General features: G+C 46.4%; 1 pseudogene; it reads left to right on the forward strand.

The window, feature by feature from the left end:
- Positions 1-5,358, forward strand: part of LOC112075300 (transcription elongation factor A protein 2-like) — a 54,142-nt pseudogene that overhangs the window by 28,302 nt on the left and 20,482 nt on the right.

Below are 5,358 nucleotides of genomic sequence, written 5' to 3' on the forward strand. Positions count from 1 at the left end.
CCAATATCAAGGTGTGCCTATAGGCTAGTTAGAGTGGTCTCAGTTCACATGATCCACAGCTATAGGCTAGTTAGAGTGGTCTCAGTCACATGATCCACGCCTATAAGGCTAGTTAGAGTGGTCTCAGTCACATGATCCACAGCCTATAGCTAGTTAGAGTGGTCTCAGTCACATGATCCACAGCCATAGGCTAGTTAGATGGTCTCAGTTCACATGATCCACAGCCTATAGGCTAGTTAGAAGTCTCAGTCACATGATCCACAGCCTATAGCTAGTTAGATGGTCTCAGTCACATGATCCACAGCCTATAGGCTAGTTAGAGTGGTCTCAGTCACATGACCACAGCCTATAGGCTAGTTAGAGTGTCTCCAGTCACATGATCCACAGCTATAGGCTAGTTTAGAGTGGTCTCAGTCACATGATCCCAGCCTTAGGCTAGTTTAGAGTGGTCTCAGTCACATATCCACAGCCTATAGCTATTAGATGGTCTCGTCAATATCACAAGCCTAATAGGCTAGTTAGAGTGGTCTCCAGTCACATGATCCACAGCCTATAGGGCTAGTTAGAGTGGTCTCAGTCACATGATCCACAGCCTATAGGCTAGTTAGATGTCTCAGTCACATGATCCACAGCCTATAGGCTGCTAGATGGTCTCAGTCACATGATCCACAGCCTATAGGCAGTTAGATGGTCTCGTCACATGATCCACAGCCTAATAGGCTAGTTAGAGTGGTCTCAGTCACATGATCCACAGCCTATAGGCTAGTTAGAGGATCCTCAGTCCTATAGGCTAGTTGAGATGTCTCAGTCACATGATCCACACGCCTATAGCTAGTTAAGTGGTCTCATTCCTATAGGCTAGTCTAGAGTGGGTCTCAGTCACTGACCACAGCCTATAGGCTAGTTAGAGTGGTCTCAGTTCACATGCCACAGCCTAAGGTAGTTAGAGTGGTCTCAGTCACATGATCCACAGCCTATAGGCTAGTTAGAGTGGTCTCGTCACATGATCACAGCCTATAGGCTTAGTTAGAAGTGGTCTCAGTCACATGATCCACAGCCTATAGGCTAGTTAGAGTGTCTCAGTCACATGATCCACAGCTATAGGCTAGTTAGAGTGGTCTGAGTTCACATGATCCACAGCCTATAGGCTAGTAGAGTGTCTCAGTCATATTAGGCTAGTTAAAGTGGTCTCAGTCCATGATCCACAGCCTATGGCTAGTTAGTGGTCTCAGCACATGATATTCACAGCCTATAGGAGTTAGATGGTCTCAGTCACATGACCAAGCCATAGCTGTAAGTGGTCTCAGTCACATGCAATCCACAGAGCCTATAGGCTAGTTAGAAGTGGTTCTCAGTTCACATGATCACAGGCTATAGGCTAGTTAGTAGTGGTCTCATCACAATGATCCACACCTATAGGCAGTTAGGGAAGGTCTCAGTCACATGATTCCACAGGCCTAGGTTTAGATGGTCTCAGTCACATGATCCACAGCCTATAGGCTGTAGAATTGTCCATCATAGCTAGTTGATGGTCTCAAGTACAGTGATCCACAGCCTATAGTAAGTTAGATATGGTCTCAGTCACATGATCCACAGCCTATAGGCTAGTTAGAGGCGTCTCAGCACATGATCCACAGCCTATAGATAGTAGATGGTCTCAGTCACATGTATCCACAGCTATAGGCTAGTTAGAGTGGTCTCAGTCACATGATCCACAGCCTATAGGCTAGTTAGAGTGGGTCTCAGTCACATGATCCACAGCCTATAGGCTAGTTAGAATGTCTCAGTCACATGATCCAACAGCCTATAGGCTAGTTAGAGTGGTCTCAGTCACATGATCCACAGCCTATAGGCTAGTGAGAATGGTCTCAGTCACATGATCCACAGCCTATAGGCTAGTTAGAGTTGGTCTCAGTCAATGATCCACAGGCCTATAGGCTAGTTTAGATTGGTCTCAGTCCTATAGGCTAGTATGATGTTCTCAGTCACATGAATCCACAGCCATAGGCTAGTTAGAGTGGTCTCAGTCACATGATCCACACCTTATAGGCTAGTAGAGTTGCTCATCACATGATCCACAGCCTATAGGCTAGTTAGAGTGTATCTCAGTCCTTAGGCTCAAGTTAGAGTTTGGTCTCAGTCCATGCATCCTACAGCCTATAGGCTAGTTAGATGAGTTCTCAGTCCTTATAGGCTAGTTGAGTTTCTGCATCACATGATCCACAGCCTATAGGCTAGTTAGATGGTCTCAGTCACATGATCCCAGCAGCCTATAGGCTTAGGTTAGATGATCTCAGTCCTAAGGCTGTAGAGTGGTCTCAGTCACATGATCCACAGCCTATAGGTAGTTAGAGTGGTCTCAGTCACATGATCCACAGGCCTATTAGAGTTAGTATGGTGGTCTACAGTCACATGATCCACAGCTCTATAGGCTAGTTAGAGTGGTCTCAGTCACATGATCACAGCCTATAGGCTATTAGAGTTGTCTCAGTCACATGATCCACAGCCTATTAGGCTAGTTGAGTAGGTTCAGTCACATTGATCCACAGCCTATAGGCTAGTTAGAGTGGTCTCAGTCACATGATCCCAGCCTATAGGCTAGTTAGAGTGGTCTCAGTCACATGATCCACAGCCTATAGGCACTAATTAGTGGTCTCAGTCACATATAAGTGCTAGTTAGAGTGGTCTCAGATCACATATGAACCACCAAGCCCTAATAGGTAGTTAGAGTCGGTCTCACAGTCCTATAGGCTAGTAGAGTGGTCTCAGTCACATGATCCACAGCCTATAGCAGTTAGAGTTGGTCTCAGTCACATGATCCACAGCCTATAGGCTAGTTAGAGTGGTCTCAGTCACATGTCAGACATAGTGCTTAGATGTCTCAGCCATATCAGCCTATAGCTAGTTAGAGTGGTCTCAGTCACAGATCCACAGCCTATAGGCATAGTTAAGATCGTGGTTCTCAGTCACCATGATCCACAGCCTATGGCTAGTTAGTAGTGTCTCAGTCCTATAGGTAGTTAGAAGTGGTCTCATCCACATGATCCACGCCTATAGGCTAGTAGAGTGGTCTCAGTCACATGATCCACAGCCTATAGGCTAGTAGAGTGGTCTCAGTCACATGATCCACAGCCTATAGGCTAGTTAGAGTGGTCTCAGTCACATGAATCACAGCTATAGAGCTAGTTAGGATGTTGGTCTCAGTCAACATGATCCAACAGCCTATAGCTAGTAGAGTGGGTCTCAATCACATGATCCACAGACCTATAGGCTAGTTAGTAGTGGTCTTCAGTCACATGATCCACACCTATAGGCTAGTTTTAGAGTTGTCTCAGTCACATGATCCACAGCCTTAGGCTATAATGCTCAGTCCTTATAGGCTAACGTTAGAGTGGTCTCAGTCACATGATCCACAACCATAGGCTTCTGCTCAGTAGATTTTAACAGTATAGCTAAGTAGCGTCTCAGTTCAATGATCCGACACCTATAGGCATAGTTAGCAGTGTCTCAGTCACATATCCACAGGCCTCTATAGGATAGTTAGATGTCTCAGTACATGATCCACAGCCTATAGCTATAGTTAGGAGTGTCTCAGTCACATTGATTCACTAGCCAGCGAGGTAGTCATAGGCTAGTTAGAGTGGTCTTCAGTCACATTGATCCACAGCCTATTAGGCTAGTTAGAGTGCGTCTCGTCACTCTAACTAGCCTATAGGCTGTGGATCATGTGACTGAGACCACTCTAACTAGCCTATAGGCTGTGGATCATGTGACTGAGACCACTCTAACTATCCTATAGGCTGTGGATCATGTGACTGAGACCACTCTAACTATCCTATAGGCTGTGGATCATGTGACTGAGACCACTCTAACTAGCCTATAGGCTGTGGATCATGTGACTGAGACCATTCTAACTAGCCTATAGGCTGTGGATCATGTGACTGAGACCACTCTAACTAGCCTATAGGACTGAGACAATTCTAACTAGCCTATAGGCCGTGGATCATGTGACTGAGACCACTCTAACTATCCTATAGGCTGTGGATCATGTGACTGAGACCACTAACTAGCACTATAGGCTAACTAGGCCTATATGGCTGTAGGATAACATGTGGACTGAGACCACTCTAAACTAGCCTATAGGCTGTGGATCATGTGACTGAGACCACTCTAACTAGCCTATAGGCTGTGGATCATGTGACTGAGACCACTCTAACTAGCCATAGAGCGGTGCGATCATGTGACTGAGACCACTCTAACTAGCCTATAGGCTGTGGATCATGTGACTGAGGACCACTCTAACTAGCCTATAGGCGTGGATCATGTGACTGAGACCACTCTAACTAGCCTATAGGCTGTGGATCATGTGACTGAGACCACTCTAACTAGCCTATAGGCCGTGGTCATGTGACTGAGACCACTCTAACTAGCCTATAGGCTGTGATCATTGACTGAGACCACTCTAACTAGCCTATAGCACACTTGATATGTTGGCCAGTGTAAGAATCAGAGATGAAGGGCGGCATCATGCACATTGATATATACCTCATAAGCAAGTAAATACTAAAACACTGACATTTTGAAATTTCATCTATAACATAAATTAATTGGACTAGATTTGACCCAAAAAATTTAAAAGCAAAAAACCTCCCTAATTTTCCTCCAGGTACCCATTATGTAAAGTTGAACCGTCACCTATATAAGATATGAATCAGCTGACTGTGTGTGGTGTCTACAGACGGTGCTGAGGGGAAAGCTGTGGAGGAGAAGAGGAGAGGGCTCTCCTCTGAGGTCATCTTCGTCCAAGGACAGTCCTGGATCCAGCGACGGAGGTGAGACCCAACCCGAGTGTCAGTCATGTACCAAGAGGTAGTTCAGGGAATAACCTCGTCTGAGCTCTGAAGACTTGTGTGAGCTCTCTGAACTAATGCCTAGGCGTTTAGCTCAACGGGCTAATGTGGAGTCATATGTTGCATAGGTGGTTCAATGAACTACTCGTTGGTGATGGGTAATCTAGAGCCCAAAAGACTTGGTCGGGTAGGTAGATGACGGGGGTTTGACCGGTAGGCAGACGACGGGGTTTGACCGGTAGGTAGACGATGGGGGTTTGACCGGTAGGTAGGCGACTGGGGTTTGACCGGTAGGTAGATGACTGGGGTTTGACCGGTAGGTAGACGACTGGGGTTTGACCGGTAGGTAGACGACTGGGGTTTTACCGGTAGGTAGACGACTGGGTTTGACCGGTAGTAGACGACTGGGGTTTGACCGGTAGGTAGATGACTGGGTTTGACCGGTAGGTAGACGACTTGGGTTTGACCGGTAGGTAGACGACTGGAGTTTGACCGGTGGGTAGAGACT

The sequence above is a fragment of the Salvelinus sp. IW2-2015 genome, unplaced genomic scaffold, assembly GCF_002910315.2.
Source record: "Salvelinus sp. IW2-2015 unplaced genomic scaffold, ASM291031v2 Un_scaffold3074, whole genome shotgun sequence".
Taxonomy (NCBI): domain Eukaryota; kingdom Metazoa; phylum Chordata; class Actinopteri; order Salmoniformes; family Salmonidae; genus Salvelinus; species Salvelinus sp. IW2-2015.